The sequence below is a fragment of the Triticum dicoccoides genome, chromosome 6A (assembly GCF_002162155.2).
Source record: "Triticum dicoccoides isolate Atlit2015 ecotype Zavitan chromosome 6A, WEW_v2.0, whole genome shotgun sequence".
In the NCBI taxonomy this organism is placed as follows: domain Eukaryota; kingdom Viridiplantae; phylum Streptophyta; class Magnoliopsida; order Poales; family Poaceae; genus Triticum; species Triticum dicoccoides.
In genome coordinates, this window is record NC_041390.1 from 1,963,465 (window position 1) to 1,986,184 (window position 22,720).

Below are 22,720 nucleotides of genomic sequence, written 5' to 3' on the forward strand. Positions count from 1 at the left end.
GAAGAAGGAGGCGGCGGACGGGGTCTGACATGCTGGACCCGCCGGGAGCTCCGCGTCGCCGCTGTGCTCGCCTCCTCTCCCGCCCGCTCGAGTGCGCCTCTTCCTTATCTGGAGTGGTCGGAGCGGCAAGTCGTGGGGTGCTTCCCGAATATCAGCGAAAATCGAGCTCTCCCCCTCCGAATTTGGGGATAGAGGCACGGGCTTTCGGAGCGGGCCATCAAATATTTCAGCCCAATTCCTTGGACCGATTCCTTGTCCATCCAAACAACGGAATTCGGGATATCCAATGCCAAATATCAATATCTAGGCCTGAATATCAACATTCAAACGAAGTGATAGGGTATTCAATAGGATTGATTCTTCATGTCACATATATTCACCATTCAATGTGAAAAATGAATTAATTTAGAGCATCCCCCATAGACAGGTAGAACCACATTAAATGGACAAAACATGCTAGTACGCCGTGTATTATATGTTAGTCAGGCCACCTTAATCTAAAGTTTGATGCGGCACCCCATTTAATGGCGAAAGAGACAACATCCGTATCTTCATCTAGATATAGATATTAGCACAAAATCCATAGCATCTCGTAAGTTTTCTCTGGCAAATAGGAACTGTTTTTAATACATGACTAAGATATGGTCGCCGGGACTGCTATATATGAACACGTGTTTAATTCTATTAAATAGAGCTTACGACATAGTGCGGTCAGAGATTTTTTTTATCTTATTTGAGAGAACTAGGAATAAATGTTCTATGAAATAAGTCTGTAAATATAACACTTCATCTATCCTTTTGAAGCCCAAATACCACTCTCTCCGTTCCTAAATATTTGTCTTTCTAGTGATTTTAACAAGTGACTACATACGAAACAAAATGAGTGAATCTACACTCAAAAATATGTCTATATACATCCGTATGTGGTAGTCATTTGAAATCTCTAAAAAAACAAATATTTAGGAACGGAGGGAGTAGAAACAAGACAAAGCAGAAGTTTCTGCTGTATCTTATGGGGGACACAACTATTCTGATTTGCCTCATGGTGCTTGTGTTGCTAGGAAATTCCGCCTGCGCTGGTACAAAATCAATCTCCCTATTCCTCTGTGTGTGTGTGTGTTTCATTTTTCCTCCCAACCGGAGTAGAAAAAACCGTCATGAATATTGTCAACTCAACCGCACGAATTTCTTTGAACCCTTTTAACTCGGAGTTCTTTTACTAACGAATGTATATTGTCTACAGAGTATTGCGTGGAGAGGAATACACCTATCCTGGACATACTGTGCCTGGATTTCAAATGCTATTTCGTTTGCGCGCGTCACTGGGACAATGTCAGGAAAGCCAGATGCGCCGGCACTTTTTTTTACCGCCATTGTCATTGCGTCATTTGTAACTAGAGTTGCACTCTAGCATCATGCCAAAGAATGGACAATGATGTCCAGCAATAAAATCTTCTTGTGACTTGCATGCAAGAACCTTTATCACCATGTTTTGGTGTTCTGTTTGATTTGATTTTTGCTCGTGTGTAATCTTAGATTTAGTGGCTTTGTGTTTGCCTCGCCTAGCGGTTAGTAAGTTCGGAAATAACCATATCCCAAATGAACCAAGCTCTAATTGCACTTGCATACTTTGCCATGGAGGTCCAAGGACATGGTTGTCCGGTAGACAACGCCAACGACAGAGCCAATTAATTGCGGACACCATTTGTTTTTATAGGCTGATGGATCATGCATTCCATAGAGCAAGGTCTTTTTTTTTACAAGGAGTAAATCAAGAGCGATACTCGGGCAGAATCACTGGAGCAATTTCTCATAAAAACGACACGTTAATCCATCAGCCCAACCAACAATTACATCGGACGGTACTAATATATATCAACACAAGTTACACGGACGGTACTAATATATAGATAGATAGACGAACATGGATGGTTGAGTAACATAGATAACACAGGTGGTCATCCCTGCAGACCATTCGGCATGATTAGTGTGCTATCTCATAAATAAATAAATAAACAATGAACAACATAGGTGGCCATGGCTTAATTAGCTACAAAAAGGTACATCCTCTGTAAATTAATATAAAAGTGTTTAGATCACTACTTTAGTTTAAGGAGGGACTAACACATTTGGTATAGAGAGATATACCAACTGTGTTACTTTGTTTCCTTGCTGGACGTTCCGTACGGATCGTCGTGTCCAACAAGAAAGAGTTTGTGCGGCGTCCTTACATTTTCACACAAACATATATATGGGTCGCGCTATTCGTCACTCTGGGTGAGGAATAGTTATTCTTCACCCCCCTCTATTTTACCATCAACGCATTGTAATTTCACGTTCCGTAAGTTTTGTCTTATTTCCGATGTAAAAAGAGACAGTAAGAAAATATATAATCGTTGTAAAAAATATTTTATGTTATGTAAAATTACAAACGTAAAAACATAGCGTAAAATACACATAAACTGTAAATTTTCTTGTCTTATGACTTATATTTTTATTTTCTTATGCCAAATTTTACGTAGTAAATCAATAAGAATGTAACTATTTAAATTTCAAACGTAATTTAATTATGAAATGGTCATAATATTACCTCGGATGAAAAATAACTTATTCTTCACCCCCTCTCTAATTTGACATCAATGCAACGTATTTTTATGTTTTGTAAATTTTATCTTATTTCATACATAAAAATAGAACGTAAGAAAATATATACTCGCCGTAAAAAATATTTTATATCACATAAAATTACGAATGTAAGAACATAATGTAAAACGTATATAAAATATGATTTTTCAGGTCTTATAACCTATTTTTATACCAAATTTTACATATTAAATCAATATGCATGTAACTATTTATATTGTAAACGTAATTTATTTAGAAAGCGATCGTAAAATTACCTCTGATGAAGAATAATTTATTCTGCACCCTGGGTGATGAATAGTAACACTATATATGAACCGAAGCAAGGCAGAGTTGCAAATAAGGAACGAACAAATGACTTCTTTCGCACTGAACATGTTGTATGATATATATCGACGCTACACTAAAGTAGTTTGGTTCTGCGCAAAATGGAAGAGAGAACAAATATGGTATAACATCTCAGCCTCCAATTTAATGTAACCCAGTAGTGCAAAATGCATGCCAGATAGCTACCGGAGGGAGGTTCGAGTGATGTCCGCAACCCTATCCTGCATGGCCATAGCGACGCGTTCATGTAAGGGCATCAACCTTTACACTTGAGAACCAGTGAGCTATGAGCTACTCCCCGTGTAAACTAGTGATCTAAAAGATCTTATATTAGATTACAAAGGTAGTACATGTGAATGGTCGCAAAGGAACGGGTAACGGCGAGGGGATGGTTGCACTTTGGGTTCCCCATCTGCAGTGCTTCATTCACATCAGAGAAACACTTCCATTGGGAGAGAAGATCAGACGGATACATGCTGATCGAGGTGCAACATTTCCAACACTCGGGAATCGGCCAACCCATCGCCTATAACCTACCCGCAACCGGTGCAGAAAGAAAGTTAGACAATGTATTTCAGACCAAATGAGGGCCATTTTCTCTTCCTCGCCATTTGTAAAATCAACAGGTTATTGTGTTTTACCTGATGCGATGATTTGCTTTTGGATAAGCTATTCACTATCATCATGATTTGATGAAGAAAACTGTGTGGCATTGGGCTATCCATCGCAAGCGCTTTTACTGCTAGAACTGTTTGCAAAGATGCATGACACATTTAGCAGGTTTATTAGTTTACAATTAATAATTCCAGTATTACGCAAATTCACATTGCATATCGAACAGTTGTTTGCCAATTTCATATCAGGCACATAAATATATTATAACATCACAATATGGTAGCTACATGAAAACAACACAGTACAGCATATAACTAGTTCAACTTCATGAGAACAATATATTCATTTCCCTAACCGAGATCATCCAGGCTCGTCTTATCCACCTCTGCTTTCAGTTCAGTAAGAACCCGTTTTGCACGGGCCAAATGGGAAAGTGCCTCCTCCTTCGCCAACACTATCTTAGCAAAGTCTGATTTAAAAAATCTGAGCGCATTCTCCACCTTCAACTTTTTATCCCGCATCTTAAAATATGCCTCAGCGTTGACAAGACTATCTGTAAGCCTATGTGTGTTCACTTCCTTATACATGCTCCAGAGCTTCGTTAGGCACATCTTCAAAGACTCTGGCCACTCTTGATCAACTCACTCCAAGTAAAAACACTTCCGTTCATCCTATAATATTTAAAACTAGATCAGTAACAATTGTATGAGAAATGGGTTTATAGCAACATAGAAAATCACCAATGCTTATTTTGAAAAACTAAAGAAACATGTTAATTATGACATATTTTCTCAAAAAGATCAATGTGCAAATAAAATAATTGATACTGAGACAACAACCAAATTCTGGAACATCAGAACCTATAATTAATTACAACGATGCTACAAGTTCTTATTCATGTACAATAAATAACAAATTAAACATTTTATAAGGAAGGTAAATATAACTGCAACAGCATAGCGACAGTATTTGGATGACATCAAATTGATACTAACATGTGTGTACATGCACAAATTTAGTAATATAGAACTAATAGCACTAAGGCCGTCCACTATGTATGCCAAAACTGGTGTAAAGACAACTGTTGTTATATCTCGCACCGGCACATGTCGTATGATATATCGATGCTACACTAAAATAGTTCGGTTCTGCGCAAAATGGAAGAGAGAACAAATATGGTATAACATCCCAGCCTCCAATTTAATGTAATCCAGTAGTGCAAAATGCATGCCCGATAGCTACCGGAGGGAGGTTCGAGTGATGTCCGCAACCCTATCCTACATGGCCGTAGCGACGCGTTCATGTAAGGGCATCAACCGTTACACTTGAGAACCAGTGAGCTATGAGCTACTCCCCGTGTAAACTAGTGATCTAAAAGATCTTATATTAGATTACAAAGGTAGTACATGTGAATGGTAGCAAAGGAACGGGTAACAACGAGGGGATGGTTGCACTTTGGGTTCCCCATCTGCAGTGCTTCATTCACACCAGAGAAACCCTTCCATTGGGAGAGAAGATCAGACGGATACATGCTGATCGAGGTGCAACATTGCTAACATCGGGAATCGGCCAACCCATCGCCTATAACCTACCTGCAACCGGTGCAGAAAGAAAGTTAGACAATGTATTTCAGACCAAATGAGGGCCATTTTCTCTTCCTCGCCATTTGTAAAATCAATAGGTTATTGTGTTTTACCTGATGCGATGATTTGCTTTTGGATAAGCTGTTCACTATCATCATCGGGGATGTCATGTAGGACATTATAGAAAGCCAACATCAAGAAAACACATCCATACCTTTTGTTTTAAAGAAAGAAGCAAACACATGCCTTTGGATAACAAGTCCATTTTCATGGTACTGCCACCGAAATCGTTGCCTTGGTTTTGGATTTCATGGTTGGTGCCTATTAGAATAAAGCGCTAATGCAAGATCATAGATGACACATCGAGGCACGGTATTTGTTAACGAGGTTCACCGATATGGCTACATCCCCGGGGCATTAACGAGGTTCAATACCGAAAATATACGAGTTGTTTGGCATTGCCAATGTTGGTAGGAAGTTGTTTATCGAGGTTGTTGAATGATTGATCTATTCCAATCATTGATGGGATTCTGAAGATCTCCATTGGAACCCTGCCATGAAGATTATTATTGGAAATGTCCAAATATTGAAGCATTGGAAAGTTTCCAAAGTTTGGTGGTATGTGGCCGATGAACTGGTTTGAGTATAGAGAGAGCGATCCCAATTGAGACAAGTTTGAGAAGGATGACGGAATGACCCCTGTAAAGAAGTTTGGAGCTAAACCTATTTGCTGCAATGTGTTGAGTGTTCCAATCCACTCCGGAACCACACCCGTAAAGTGATTCCCCGACAATGCTACACCAATCAAGTTGGGAAGGTTTGCTATGCCAGAAGGAAAATTTCCAGATAATTGATTCTTTGCCAAGTATAGACGCTGGAGTTGATTGGAAAGGTTACCTAATGAACTCGGTACATGCCCAGATAGATGATTCATAGTCATGGAGAATATCTGTAGTTTCATGCAGTTGCCTAAGCTATCCAAAAACTCCCAGTCTTCCCTGCTATGTGCTTGGAGTTTATTCTCTTCAAGATTCAACAACGACAGTTTGGTAAGTTTGCCAATCATGGTGGGCACCAATCCGGTGAAGTTGTTACCGGACAAATCGATGTTGTATAGATTGGAAGCATTAGTGAGTGAACTAGGAATGTTCCCTACGAAGAAGTTGCCGCCCAATACAAGTATCTGGAGATTGGGAAGAGAGGTACAGAGAATTGGTGGTAGCTCTCCACTTAGACCATTGAGAAAAATGCCAAGGCCGATGAGTGTAGAAATATTCAAGATGGTTTGCGGAAACCTACCTGCCAACTGATTGGCACCTACATACAGGTACTGCAAGCTGGATAAATGTGCAAACTCACTTGGGATATTTCCTTGATGTGATTATATCTGCAATCAATGGCAGCTAGTGTTGTGATATTGGCAAGAGAGGTTGGGATGATGCCAGTAAGGTTATTATGTGACAGAAGTAGTTTGTGAAGGTGAGCGGGCAAATCAACAGAAATTTGACCGACTAGGTTGTTAGACAAAACATCGAGCACCCTGAGCTTTGTGCAGTTTGCAAAACTCGGCATCGCTCCTTGCAATGTGTTATTATTCAAGCCCAGGGTTTGGAGGCGATGCAAGTGACCAAGGGAGGGTGGGATCTCTCATGTGAGTGTGTTATCCGTTAGATCTAGATAATGGAGGAATGTGAGGTTCCCAAGTGAAGGAGAGATGTGTCCTACCAAATCTCGACTTGTAAGGTTTAGAGAAGTGACACGATGTGGAGTCTTCACCATACACAGGACACCTTCCCAGCTGCAAAAGTGGGTGCTATCGTTCCAGGACATTAAGGCTTCGTGCCGGTCGAGGCTGATTGCGTCCTTGAAGTCAAGCAGCGACAACCGATCTGTCTCGTTTCCATATGAGAAAAAAGAGTTGCAGGTGACCACATGTACACTGCAAACTACCAACACCAAGAGAAGTAACTGGCTGGTTGTAGTAGCTTCCATGGTCGGGTAGCTCTGTATGTAAATGTGTAGGTCAAGTTAGCTCACCAGCATTCTCTATACATGCATACATAAGATGATAAGAATAATCCGAGTTTAAATAAGTCTAACGTAGACATGTTAGCAGGTACCCATCCGTGGATAAATTGTGTCGTGTGAATCGCCTGGGGATTTTCATGTAAAAAATGAATTACCTGGCGATTTTCCCCCCTCTAGCTTTTCCTTGCCTGGCCGGAACAAGAGCTACATCCGCCGGAAGAGAGGCATATATGTGTAAATGCATATTAATTTGGAGTGTGTGGAGTGTTTGGTTCACCGTCGCTAGCCACTGCGGCGTCAATTTATAGGCCGGATGTCGACACTGGTGATCGACTACTAGCTTAGTGCTGCTGTCCACTCGAGTAGTGGGTGATAGCCACTGGAAAAAAAATAACACGCTACAACGCCCCTAATAACACGCTATAGCGTGTGGAGAATTATCTCGTTAAATTGATCAGTGTACAATGTTTCACTAATATCACACTATAGCGTGTTATATCATGATTAATAACATATTTTCAGTGGGGGCTCTATTTCTTGTAGTGTGCTATTTTTTTCCTTCTTTATAGCACCGCCGACAATCCATAGTTGTGTTTGTTAGGAGCACTAATCTTTTTGATTATGCACCATTATGCACCACGGGAGGGGCAAAGCTGGCCTTAGCACAAGAATACAACTCACAAGTCAAAAATATATACAACTCACAAGTCAAAACGACAGTAAGACTAGCCTCCATCCTCTTCGGTTCCGGAGACTCGCTCTCCCGCACGCTGATGCACGCCATCATTCAGGATGAAGTATACTACGGTGCAAGTTGCGAGATGGGGCAAAACTCTAGGTGTATTTTGGTGTGTCTTTGGTCGAGGCCGGTAAGCAGTATATAGAGGAGAACCAGAGACGGTATCATGTCGCAATCACGATTTCAAACCGACTTGGTTTTCAAGTCAAACTTACCAGACAAGAAAACAATGAACTTGTCCGTGAAGACACCAAAAATAAAACTGCAAAACTGCATCCCTGCAAGGCAACAGACCCAATTTTGGCGGAACTGTCCATCAAGACACCAAAAAAATAAAATGGCAAAAGGAAGTTGCGGCCCGGCAATGCAACGGACCGGATTTCGGTATACCATTCATGCACATGTCGCACGTATGCGCCGCCTTGAGCCCGGCCCGCCCCGGCCAGGCGAGTCGAGCGAGCGCGCATGTGGTGTCCCCTTTCTCATCTCAACACATCACTTAGAGTGGTTTAGAGAACTCACTATATAAAGAAGTCCAAGTCTTTCTCACTTAGCGGCATGAGACTAAACTTTAACACCACCACTTGCCATTTTATTCATGAGCCACTATTTAAGATTTCAGATATTGTTATGGGCCTAACCCATTAATTTCTAAGAGGATAGGCTCGCTGAATTTTGCACTAGAATGTATGTACTACTACTTATAATGCAACTAAGTTCCTATAACGTACTCTAGCTGTTTGTTTTGTTATTAATTATAAATTTTATTGCAATTTCCTTGCTTTTATGTCCATGTTTGCTAGTAGTTAGGAAAAGGAGGTGGAAGAGTCGCTTGTCAATCTGACACCGTACAAACTTTCTCTCAAGCTAGGGTATGAGGGTGAACCGGCGCTAGTTCGGCCCCTGGGGCGACCTAACTTCCAGTCACGCCCCCAGGACGCGGAAAATTCGAACTTGGTCGTTCCCGCTCACAAAAGGCGTCACACAAGTTCGGCGATCGCAAGTCACAGTTCGGCGATTGGACAGGCGTACAAAAAATAGAGCGGCAGAAGTTCACGTTCGCATCACTCGCGGGCTCTGCCCCAGGCGTCGGTGGAGTTGGCGTGCGTGGGCTTGGTGGTGTCGGAGCTGCTTCTGGGCTGGGCGGTGTCGGCGCGGCATTGGTGCTGCTGGGCGTCATCACGCGGGCTTGGTGGCGGCGCCGGCGTGGGCGTCGGCAGCGGTGTCGAGGGAAGCTGGTTCAGGATGAGGCCGCGCTCCGCCAAGTACCACGCCTTGACCGCCTCGTCGGTGCTCTGGAGCATGTCCGCCCCGCCTAGCAGGAAAGCCAGGTCGGTGTTTCTCTTCTTCGCGGCGACGTTGGTCTGGAGCAGGTCGAGCTTGACAGCGCTGCTCGACATCAACGCCGACCACCGCGCGTTGGTCTTCTCTTCACGAAGGACAGCCCGGGCCTGCACGTCGGCGAGGCAGTGCTCGATGGACTCGTGCACTCGAGCGGTAGCCGCGTCAGCGTGTTTCCCCTTCTTGGCACCTTTGTTGCCGTCCGGCCGCCCTTCCGATGCGCCAGGAGTCGGCACGTCCGGCTTGTAGGTCTCCTTGGCCTTGTCGAGGGTGCGCCGGACTTCGCCTACTTCTCGCACCTGTCAATGCGTTTGTAAACGTGAAGGTACTTGAATCTCCTTACGGACTTGGCCTTGGTATGTGTGGTGTTACCACGACCACCTTAGCAACCAGGCGCCACGCCCACCAAAGACCACCTCCGCCATCATGAGCAAGGACATCATACGAAAATTGTGGAAAATGATCCATTCATACTGTGGAAAATGATCGTGTAGCTCATACTCTTGTGACTCAGACACCATACGAAAGTTGTGGAATAAAGCAACATGGACCAATAATGCTCCAATACTCTTACCAGCTAGCCTAGCCTGTGGCTTTCAAAGCCACACCTTATCTTCGTCTTCTTCTCTTTCTCCTGATATCCAGGGCACGCAGTATGCGTCCAGAACCTGCCATCCTTTGGCACGAAGACGCTTCACTCCATATGTCCTACCGAGCATCACTAGTCTGCTCGCACATGCTACTGACCTTAATGGCTAGTAGCATGTCGTGGCGTGCCACGGCCAGATACATCATGTAGTTCGAGAGTGATCGCCCCCACACACGGGGATTCTACTGTGTTTGCTTGGGGATACGATATTGGTGGTGATGTGCCAGACAAATATCACATCTTGAATCTCAATATTACCTTCCGGCAATTTCACATTGAACAGCCCGGAGAGATCATCGTTATTCTTAATCGTACACCAGATAGCTTCATACAACAACTCCATGACATCCCTTTGAATCACTAAGGTCCTCTCGTAGTACAGTGAGGAGGAGCGGGGTTTTAGAGGAGTAAGAGCATCTCCACTCATGCCCCCAATAAGCCCCCCCCCCCACCCCATCCCAAGCCACTTTTTCAGCGCCGGCGGACAAAAAATGCCCCACTCGTACCCTTAAGGTCTCAGTTTTCGTCAGATTTGGCTAAAATTAGAGCCGGCGCTTCCAGGCGAAACCCAGCCCGTTGGGGGCAGTTGGGGGAGGAAAGAGAAGGATTTGCATGTTTGTGAGTTTGAAAAAAAAATCAAGACTTGAAAAAGTTTACAATTTTGGAAAAAAAATAACGATTCTGTTTTAAAAAGTTCATAATTTGGGAAAAAAGGTTCAAGAATTTGAGAAAAGTTTTTGAATTGGCAAAATGTTTCAAATTTGTAAAAAAGTTCATGCATTTCAAAAAAAGGTAAAAACAAAAAAGAATTAACCGGACAAAAACCTAGTAAAACCGCGAATTAACATATGGTTGAGTTGGTTAGGTGGACAGTGGTATCCCCAACTCACCAGGGTTCAAATCCTGGTGCTCGCATTATTCCTGGATTTATTTCAGGATTTCCGGCGATGCGCTTTCAGTGGGAGAAGACGTTCCCGTCGACGACGAGGCGCCTACAGTAACTTCGTAAATCTCAAGATGATATGCCGGCTCAGTCTCTCGGAGGTGCTCATATGGGTAGGGTGTGCGTGTGTGCGTTCAGAGGGGTGAGTGTATGCGCGTGTATATGAGCGCTTGTGTCTGTACTGATGCTAAAAAAAAAACCTAGTAAAAGTACCAGAGACACAGACGCTAAAAGGTGCCAACTAAAGACAACTCCTAGCGCACGGACTACAACCTACCCTCGAGTTTAGGGTTTACGGCCTCCGGTGGCGATCTAATCGCCGGCGAGAGGATTTACGATACCTACCCCACCCGTCGCCGTGACCGCGCCTAGCGTGGCGTCCGGCGCTGTGTGTGGTTTGTCTGCTCCCGCAAAGTACCAGGGACTTTCGATCTGGGAGATGGCGGCGCCCGCTGGCTCGTCTTCGGCGGCTGGTTGGAGCGGCAAGAACCTGGAGGAGATGATGGAATTTCTGGACTTGAAGGATGATGAATTGGATGATGTGATTGTTGGGGATGAGGAGGTGAAGCGATTTGAGGCTGGCGATCGGGAAACTGAATACGTCCCGCCCGTTCAGCTCTCCTGCCATGTTCGAGACCTTGAAGTCAGTTTGGGGATTAGCGCATGTGCCAAGATACAGGGAAGCAGGGGATAATCTCTTTATATTCCAGATGTTTTGTTTGGGCGATTGGAAGAAAGTCGTGCATGGTGGCCCGTGGCTGTTCAAGGGCATGGGCTTGCTTGTGGAAGATTACGATGGTAAAACTGATCCCACTTCTGTTTCTTTCGACGGACTATATGTTTGGGCGCAGATTCACAAGATCCCAGAGCTGTACCGCCACGTGGATGTTGTTGACCAGCTTGCTGCCCGGATTGGAAGGGTTAAAGAGGTTCAGCTTGCCCCAAAACTTTACTATGAAGGGGATTATGTTCGTGTGAGAGCTAGAGTTCTTGTTGGAAAGGCCCTTACCAGATTTACACCCCTGACTGTTAAAGGAGAGCGTCACCTCCTGCCTGTTAGGTATGAGAAAATACCCTACTTTTGCCAAGTATGCGGCTTCATGGGCCACAACCATGAGGAGTGCGGAGATGGGGTTCGGGAGCCAAAGCACAAACAGTTTGGCTCCTGGATGCTTGCTCAGCGTAAAGAGGTGTCTCAGAGGCCGCAAGATGGAGGCCGTCCTATGAGGGGAGGGAGATCTAGAGGGCGTGGAAGGGCTGGTAGGGGAGACCCAGCTCCACGCAAAAGATCATCTCAAGATGCAGAATTAGATGGGAATGAGGAGGAGGGAGACACAGAAACAAGCCCTCTCAAATCTGTCCAGGAAGAAGGGGTGCGACCAGCTGAGGACCCAACTGCACGCAAAAATCTGAACCTGGTACTTTCAGTAGATGTTTCAGGGACAAGCAAGACGCCCCCTGGGAACACTGCTGATGGTTCCCCTACCAATACTCCGCCCCTCCCCCCGGCGTATGTTTCTCCAAGAGATATCAAGAAGGCAAAGAAGGGGTCATCCCCGGCAAAAAACAACCTGGCACTAGTGGCGGGCTCCATGAGTGAGCGCCGCCAAGCCCAATGAAAACCTTATGTTGGAACTGCCGCGGGATTGGCGATCCCGCGACGGTTCGAGAACTCCGCGATCTTGTGGAGTTGAGTGCGCCGCTGATTCTTTGCTTAGTTGAAACTCAACTTTCGAAGAGCCGGGTTGAGGGTCTTCGCTTTTCTCTTGGTTATGACTTTAGTTTTGGAGTAGGAAGTAGTGGCCGTAGCGGTGATCTTTGTATTTTTTGGAAAAACTCAATTGATATTGCAATAAAGAACTTTTCCCAGTATCATGTGGATGTATGGGTACCTGAACCAGGAAAGGAGCAATGGCGCCTAACCTGTTTCTATGGTGAAGCGAACTGGAGTCTCCGATACAAAACGTGCGAGACCATGAAGAGACTTAGAGGGATGAGCACCCTCCCGTGGCTGTGCATCGGCGACTTTAATGAGATTTTGCGCAAGGAAGAACAAATTGGTCCTAATGAACGAGATGGTGCTCAGATTGATGCTTTCCGGATGCAGTTGATGTATGTGGTCTTGCGGACTTGGGCTATCGAGGCTTGGACTGGACTTGGGAAAAGAAGGTGGCCGGAGGGCATTACTGCCGAGTACGTTTGGACAGAGCTCTGGCAACAGCTTGCTGGTCTTCATTATTCCCATTCGCGAGCTTGGAGCACTTAACTGCAGTAAAGTCGGACCACTGTCCAATCCTCTTGGAGACAGAGCTGGTGGACGTGAGTGTTCGAGCAAAACAACGTCCTTTTAGGTACGAATGCATGTGGGAAAGAGACCCCAGCTTTGGTGACCTGGTCCAAGATGTGTGGAGATCATCGGGTCGGGCGCGCTCTGTGTCTGAACTGTCAAATAAACTCTCTTGTGTCGCAGGTCGTCTGCAATGCTGGGGTCGGACGACCTTTGGCTCAGTACGCGGAGAGCTGCGACAACTGCGGGCCAGGTTGGAGGAGCTCCGCGCAGCCCCATCTCGGCTAGAGCCAAGCATCCAGGAAAAAGAAATCGAGGACCGCATGGTGGAGCTTTGCTTTCGAGAGGAAATTATGTGGCGCCAACGTGCTAGAATTCAGTGGCTCTCTGAGGGAGATAGCAACACGAAGTTTTTCCACCGGAAGGCTAGTGCGAGGAAATCTAAAAATCGCATCACGGAGCTGCAGCGTAGTGATGGCACCATGTGCACCGATCCAGAAGAGATGGCAGCCTTGACTTCTGGTTTTTATGAGCATCTCTATACTTCGGAGAACACTATTGGGATGGAAGAGGTCCTGTCACACATACCTGTGAAAGTTGATGGCGCCATGAATATCAAGCTTAATGCTCCCTATAGTAATGACGAGGTGAAGACAACACTGTTTCAAATGTTCCCTACAAAGGCCCCTGGGCCAGATGGTTTTCCTGCACACTTTTTCCAGAGGCATTGGGATCTCTGTGGTGACGAGGTGACCGATATGGTGCTTCGTGTTCTTAATGGCATTGATTCCCCGGAGGAGATAAACAAAATGTTAATTGTGTTAATTCCCAAGATAGCAAGTCCAAAGAATCTAGGACAGTTTCGACCGATTAGCCTCTGCAATGTGATCTTCAAGATTGCATCAAAGGTATTGGCTAACCGTCTCAAACTTATTCTCCCCAACATCATTTCCGAAGAACAATCTGCATTTATACCAGGGCGTCTTATCACTGACAATTTTATCTCTGCTTATGAGTGTCTCCATTATATGAAAACAAAGAAACTGAAGAGCAACAGATTTTGTGTGTTGAAGCTGGACATGATGAAAGCGTATGATCGGCTGGAATGGCCGTATCTGAAAGCTGTTATGCTGAAGCTTGGAATCAGCCCGCGTTTTACTGAGTCCGTTATGCGATGTGTTACTTCCGTGTCCTTTTCAGTAATGCTCAATGGAGGTAAATTGGATGAATTCAAGCCCACCAGGGGGATTCGGCATGGGGACCCCATATCGCCCTACCTATTTTTGATAGCTGCCGAGGGGCTTTCTTGCTTACTGAAGTCTACACTTGCAGACGAGATGATACAGGGTATTACAGTGGCTATGGGTGCTCCACAAGTGAACCATCTACTCTTTGCCGATGATAGTTTGTTATTTTTTAATGCTACTCCTGACATGGCTAGACGAGTTGACTCCCTCTTGCAGAAATACTGTGGGGCGTCCGGCCAACGCATAAATAGAGACAAATCCTCTATCTTTTTCAGCAAGGGATGCGCTGAGTCACTAAGGCAGGAGATTAAGCAAATTTTGGATGTGCAAAATGAAAAATTGTCAGAGAAATATCTGGGGCTTCCTAGTGATGTGGGGAGAGCCAAGGAGGGATCCTTCAAGTATTTGAAAAATCGGATATGGAAGCATGTCCAGGGCTGGATGGAGAAAGCACTCTCTGTGGGAGGCAAAGAAGTACTTATCAAGTCTGTGGCCCAAGCAATTCCAACCTATTCAATGTCATGTTTTAAATTTCCTCGAGGATTGTGTCTACATATCAATGGCCTTCTGGGCAAGTTTTGGTGGGGCTCAAAGAAGGGCGAGAGGAAAACCGCATGGGTCTCGTGGGAAGTGATGACCCAACCCAAGTTCATGGGAGGTACGGGGTTCCGAGATATTGAACTTTTCAACTTGGCGCTCCTTGCTCGTCAAGCATGGCGCCTCCTACAGCAACCTACCTCTCTGAGTGCACGCATCCTCAAGGCGGTCTATTACCCTACGAGCTCTATTCTTGATGCCGAGGTTGGTAATTATCCTTCGCAGGTCCGGAGGTCCATCTTGGAAGGTAGAGACACCCTCAAGTTGGGGCTTATTAAGAGGATTGGTAATGGGGAGGACACCCATATATGGCAAGACAATTGGATCCCACGGGATCACAAGTTGAGACCGATCTGTGCTCCGTCAGCAAACGCTCCTCTCAAAGTCGCAGATTTGATTGATCATACTACAGCGACCTGGGATGCTGCAAAGCTGGATGAACACCTCCTTGCGGATAAGGCGGAAATCTTGAATATCCCTCTTAGCTTGAGAGTGCAGGAGGATTTTTGGGCTTGGCATTATGAAAAGAATGGGCTATTTTCTGTGCAGTCGGCTTACCGGGTTTTATCAGCAACTAAAAAGCAGCGCACGGACTGGCTGGAGCATGTATCTGGGCATTCTCACATTGATGCCGATCGAAAATCTTGGGCAAAGGTATGAGGAATGCAACTTCCTCAAAAGATCAGAGTGTTTGCATGGCGATTGGCTCAGACATCTCTTCCTACGGCGAAGTAAGGAACCATCGCAAGATGGCCGATATGCCTGCCTGCGCTTTATGCCACTCAGATGTCGACTCTTGGCGCCATTCTTTGTTTGACTGCAAGATGTCCCGATGCGTGTGGGCGTTAGCGGATGAAGAGCTAACGGAGGTCATTGTTTCGAACAAAACGGATGATGCGAAGCTGTGGATGTTCTGGTTAGTTGACACACTTCCGCAGGCAGATCTTACTCGAGTAATCGTTACTATGTGGGCAATTTGGTGGGCACGGCGACGTGCTATTCACGACGATCAATACCAGAGTCCGATGAGCACATCCTGCTTCATTAAGAAATTCCTGGAGGACCTGGAACAGATCCCACCTCGCTCACCAACAAATCCTAATGGCATGCATGTTCGTACCAGAGAACTGCATGTTACCTGCAGGGACACACATGCAAGAGCAGTTCCTCCGCGAGCGGCATGGCTCCCTCCGCTTGAGCATGATATGAAGATTAATGTTGATGGCGGCCTGTCGAGGAATGGAGCCAGGGGAGCGGCCGCGGCTGTGTGCCGGGACAAGTCTGGGAATTACCTTGGTGCTTCTGTAATTGTTTACGATGGGCTGGTTGAGCCAGCATCGCTTGAAGCTCAGGCATGCAACGAAGCAATGTCCCTTGCCTCGGATCTTCACCTCTCGTCCTTCTGTATTGCGACGGACTGCGCAGAAGTGGTTACGAACATTGCCAGTGCAGCTTCATGCCGTTACGCATTGATCATCCGGGAGATAAACTGTCGCCGTGGGGCTTTTCAGTCAGTCAATATTATACATGAGAAGCGGGAGCACAATGGAGAAGCTCATTCTCTGGCCAAAGCAGCCTCCTCGCTTCCATCCGGGCGCCATGTGTGGCTTGCAATTTTGCCCGATATAATCTGTATTCCCATGAACCTTGCTACTTAATAAAGTTTACGGATTTCTCAAAAAAAAAGACAACTCCAATAACAGGAACCAGCTCCTCAACTAGTAATAACACTTTGGTTTTCGCCCGGTTTTCTGTAAATTAACTGGGCTATTCTTTTTTTCTTAATTAATCGATGAGGCAAAATTTTTACCTCCGTTTAAAAAAACTAGTAATAACACTAGTATTTATGTTTTTTTGCTGAAACTATATTTATGTTGGGTCACTTATTTTTTATTAGGTACGTTCACTCCTTAGTTAGGTCACTGGGGTTTAGTGACAAGTCTATCGAATATCCAATTCTGAATCCAGGCTCATTTGCACTCAGTTAAGAAAAAATTCAAAACAAATACTTAAATTTGTTTAAAAAATATGATATTTTTTGCATGGAAGAATATTTGGTGCATGAGGTCCGCTTTAAATTTCAGACCATTTGGATAGTAGCTCTCAGCAAAAAAATAAATCAAATTGGATCAAAAACGGTAGATGAACAGTAAACTGTTTCATCGACCCCAAACTTATCTTTTTTGCCGAGAGCTACTCAGATGTCTAAATAAGCTGAAAATTAGGAGCGGACATCATGCACCTAAGCACCTTCCATGAAAACAAGGGATTTTTATGAGTTTTTCAGTATTTTTTTTAGAAACGGCATCCCTACTTCCATTAAACCAACTCTTGTGCCGAGTAGCCTACTCCGGCATCCCAAGCACCACACGTCCGTATCTTTGCTGACCAGCATTAAGCACCTCTCCGGTTGCTGCCTCGCATCCGCCGTTATTTAAGTGTGGCTAGGCACTCGGCAGGAACCACACTTCAGACCTCCGCTCTTAATACCCTCCGTCTACCACACACGTCATGGCCTCCGGCTCCAAAGTCTTCTAGGAAGGCTTCTCCGGCATTATTGCGTCCTGGGTTGCCCGGAGAGTGGTGGAGTAAATATAGAGGCGGAATATTCCTCCTCTACATGATTTAGGGGTTCGACTATTTCCCTCTTAGTGGAGTAAAACTGGATTTTTACTCCACTAACAGGTTATAGGGGATCGGTTAGAGTTGGCCTTAGGGCCATGAAGGCGTGGTGGATCTTGGCCCTTGCCAGCAGGAGGGTTCCGTTTCTACATACTTTTTTGAGTTTTGTTGTGGTTTGTCTTAGAGAGACGTGGCGGCGGTGACTATCTACAGATGGAATAAGGTTATCCTCGCGTAAACCCCATCCCGATGGTGCTTGTAGTATCATCGGAGGGCATGTGAAGGTTTGTCTTCGGTGGATCTTATGGAATTCGGTCGGCATTTTTCTTCGGTGGATCCACGTGGATCTGTTCTTCGTTCATCTATATTTGTCTGTCTATAGGTTGTATCCTTCCAATCTACGCGTGTATTCATCGATGGCGGTGGTTGTTCTGGTGTGCTCTGGTCCCATCGGGCCTTGGCACGATGACTTCGTGATTGTCTATTACAACAAGGTTTTCCCATCTCCGATGAAGGAGGGGCGATGATGATGTTGCGCCTTAGGCTCGCTTTAGTGTTTGTAGTCATCGGTAGGTGGTCTTTGGACCTGGATGTATTTCTTTACTTCTAGTATTCTTTGTATTACCTTGATAGTTGATGAATAAATCATGAGTTTTCCTTGAAAAAATGCTAATACTGAAAGAGAGAGACATGAGGTTGGCCTGGAGGGGTTTCCGATGTTCAAGGTGAGTCCTTTTCATTCAGCACTTTTTGACTACTTTTCATTTAGTACTTAAAAGCACATTAATTAGTACCTAATCCATTGACCAGCAGTAGTAATTGTTGATTCCAGGGACCCTGAAATTTGAAGGCCCTGTGCAGCCGCTCCGATTGCGCATGCCAAGATACGGACCTAAGAGCATCTTGGCCTCTAGGGGGCGCCTAAAATCGTCCCCGGGGATGAGGCGGGGCAAAAACTCGGTCCGGGGGCGAGTTGGTCCCCAACCGCCGGTCTCAGGGCCGTCTTCATGCGCGTTCACAAAAATTTAAATATATAGTAAAGTTCAAAGTTCGGGGAAGTTCAACATATATTACATTTAAAAAGCGGGTTTTTTTAATTACATATATAATTAAAAAAAGAACTGGCTAAAAGCGGAGTAGTCGTCGTCGTCGCCGCCGCCGTCGTCGTCGTCCGGCTTCTCCTCCTTGACGCGGCCGTCCCTGGTGGACCCCTGACCGGCGTCGCCTATGCGGGCTGGTGGCGGCGGCGCGGCTTCGTCGTCGCTGTCGTCGATGACGACGATTCCTCCCTCGTCGCGGCCCCGGCGGCGCTGCGCGAATCGCCGCAGGGTGGCGCACTGGCGCTCCCTCGCCATCTTCAGAGAGTCCGCGCGCGCCCATTCTAGGGCCGCGTGTAACACCCTTGATGCGACTATATCTCTCACGTGTTGGAGCACGACTTAGAGGCATAACCGCATTGAAGGCAATGTCGCAAGAGGGGTAATCTTTACACATCTCATGTACTGAATAAGAAAGAGGTACATAGTTGGCTTACAATCGCCACTTCACACAAGCATAAATATATCATTACAATCATTCAGATACAATCAAGGTCCGACTAAGGAATCAAAATAAAAGAAGACCACCCATAATGCGAAAGATCCCCGATCGCCCCGACTGGGCTCCACTACTGATCAAAAGGAAACGAAACAACTCAACGCACACGATCTTCGTCGAGCTCCTCCTTGAGCTCGATTGCGTCACCTGCATGGTATCATCGGCACCTGCAAGCTGGTTTTGGAAGTAATCTGTGAGTCACAGGGACTCAGCAATCTCACACCCTCGCGATCAAGACTATTTAAGCTTATGGGTAGGAAAATGTATGTGAGGTGGAGCTGCAGCAAACACTAGCATATATGGTGGCTAATATACGCAAGTGAGAGCGAGAAGAGAAGGCAAGGCACGGTCGTGAACTAGAAGTGATCAAGAAGTGATCCTGCTACTACTTATGTTCAAGCATAACTCCAACACCATGTTCACTTCACGGACTCCACCGGAAAGAGACCATCACGGCTACACATGCGGTTGACGCATTTTAATTAGATTAAATGTCAAGTTTTCTACAACCGGACATTAACAAATTCCCATCTGCCATAATCGCGGGCACGGCTTTCAAAAGTTCAAAACCCTGCAGGGGTGTCCCAACTTAGCCCATCACAAGCTCTCACGGTCAACAAAGGATATTCCTTCTCTCAGGACGGCCCGATCAGACTCGGAATCCCGGTTACAAGACATTTCGACAATGGTAAAACAAGACCAGCAAAGCCGCCCGATGTGCCGACAAATCCCAATAGGAGTCACACGTATCTCGTTCTCAGGGCACACCGGATAGGTCAAGCTACGAGTAAAACCAACCCTCGAGTTGCCCCGAGGTGGCCCCGCAGGCTGCCCGTTTCGGACCAACACTCAGAGGAGCACTGGCCCGGGGGGGGGGGGTTAAATAAAGATGACCCTCGGGCTCCGGAAACCCAAGGGAAAAAGGCTAGGTTGTTAGTGCAAATGGTAAAACCAAGGTTGGGCCTTACTGGAGGAGTTTTATTCAAGGCGAACTGTCAGGGGTTCCCATTATAACCCAACCGCGTAAGGAACGCAAAATCAAGGAACATAACACCGGTATGACGGAAACTAGGGCGGCAAGAGTGGAGCAAAACACCAGGCATAAGGTCGAGTCTTCCACCCTTTACCAAGTATATAGATGCATTAATTAAATAAGAGATACTGTGATATCCCAACAATAATCATGTTCCAAAAAGGAACAAACTTCAATCTTCACCTGCAACTAGCAACGCTATAACATAGCATTAATTAAAGGTTTGCTAGGACAAGGTGGGTTAAAGGTTTGACATGGCAATATGGGAGGCATGATAAAGCATGTGGTAGGCATCATAGCATAGGCATAGCAATAGAGCGAGCAACTAGCAAGCAAAGATAGAAGTGATTTCGAGGGTATGGTCATCTTGCCTGAGATCCCGCAAGGAAGAAGAAACAAGTCCATGAAGAAGACAAACGGACGAAGTCGAATGGATCCTCACAAACGCGATGTTATCGAAACTAACCCGAAGAGGCAACACCGGAAAAAAGCAAATAACATAGTAAACAACCACCACATAAACATGGCATGATGCACCTCCAAGTATGATGCATGTCCGGTTTAATGAAGCATGGCATGGCAAAGTGCACAAACAATACTACAAATTAAGTGGAGCTCAATATGCAACTCCGTTGCATAGTGATGAAACACCACGTGACTTATTTAGTTCTCTCTCGTTTATGTACTCAACAATATTAAATATTGGTTAGCATGGCAAGAGGTGAAGCATAAAGAAAACTACATATCTAGGCAAGTTTAAATGAGGCCGGTGTTGGGGAACGTAGCAGAAATTCAAAATTTTCCTACGCGTCACCAAGATCTATCTATGGAGAGACCAGCAACGAGTAGAAAGAGAGTGCATCTACATACCCTTGTAGATCGCTAAGCGGAAGCGTTCAAGTGAACGGGGTTGATGGAGTCGTTCTCGTCGTGATTCAAATCACCGATGATCAAGTGCCAAACGGACGGCACCTCCGCGTTCAACACACGTACAGCCCGGTGACGTCTCCCACGCCTTGATCCAGCAAGGAGAGAGGGAGAGGTTGAGGAAGACTCCATCCAACAGCAGCACAACGGCGTGGTGGTGGTGGAGGAGCGTGGCAATCCCGCAGGGCTTCGCCAAGCACCATGGGAGAAGAGAAGGAGGGAGAGGGGCAAGGCTGCACCAACGAGAGATCAAATCATGTGTTATGGGCAGCCCCTAGGCCTCATATATATAGGGGAAGGGGAGGGCTGCGCCCCCTTTAGGGTTTCCCACCCCAAGGGGCGGCGGCCAGCCTCCAGATGGCATCTGGTGCGGCGGCCAAGAGGAGGGGGAGGAGTCCATCCTCCCCAAGGCACCTCGGAGGTGCCTTCCCCCTTGAGGACTCTTCCCTCTAGGGTTCCCTAGGCGCATGGGCCTCTTGGGGCTGGTGCCCTTGGCCCATGTAGGCCAAGGCGCACCCCCTACAGCCCATGTGGCCCCCCGGGGCAGGTGGCCCCACCCGGTGGGCCCCCGGGACCCTTTCGGTGGTCCCGGTACAATACCGATGACCCCGAAACTTGTCCCGATGGCCGAAACAGGACTTCCTATATATAAATCTTTACCTCCGGACCATTCCGGAACTCCTCGTGACGTCCGGGATCTCATCCGGGACTCCGAACAACATTCGGTTACCACATACAAGCTTCCTTTATAACCCTAGCGTCATCGAACCTTAAGTGTGTAGACCCTACGGGTTCGGGAGACATGTAGACATGACCGAGACGTTCTCCGGTCAATAACCAACAGCGGGATCTGGATACCCATGTTGGCTCCCACATGTTCCACGATGATCTCATCGGATGAACCACGATGTCAAGGACTCAATCAATCCCGTATTCAATTCCCTTTGTCTATCGGTATGTTACTTGCCCGAGATTCGATCGTCGGTATCCAATACCTTGTTCAATCTCGTTACCGGCAAGTCACTTTACTCGTTCCGTAACACATCATCCCGTGATCAACTCCTTGGTCATATTGCGCATATGATGATGTCCTACTGAGTGGGCCCAGAGATACCTCTCCGTTTACACGGAGTGACAAATCCCAGTCTCGATCCGCATAAAACAATAGATACTTTCGGAGATACCTGTAGTGCACCTTTATAGTCACCCAGTTACGTTGTGACGTTTGATACACTCAAAGCACTCCTACGGTATCCAGGAGTTACACGATCTCATGGTCAAAGGAAGAGATACTTGACATTGGCAAAGCTCTAGCAAACGAACTACACGATCTTTGTGCTATGCTTAGGATTGGGTCTTGTCCATCACATCATTCTCCTAATGATGTGATCCCGTTATCAACGACATCCAATGTCCATAGCCAGGAAACCATGACTATCTGTTGATCACAACGAGCTAGTCAACTAGAGGCTCACTAGGGACATATTGTGGTCTATGTATTCACACGTGTATTACGATTTCCGGATAATACAGTTATAGCATG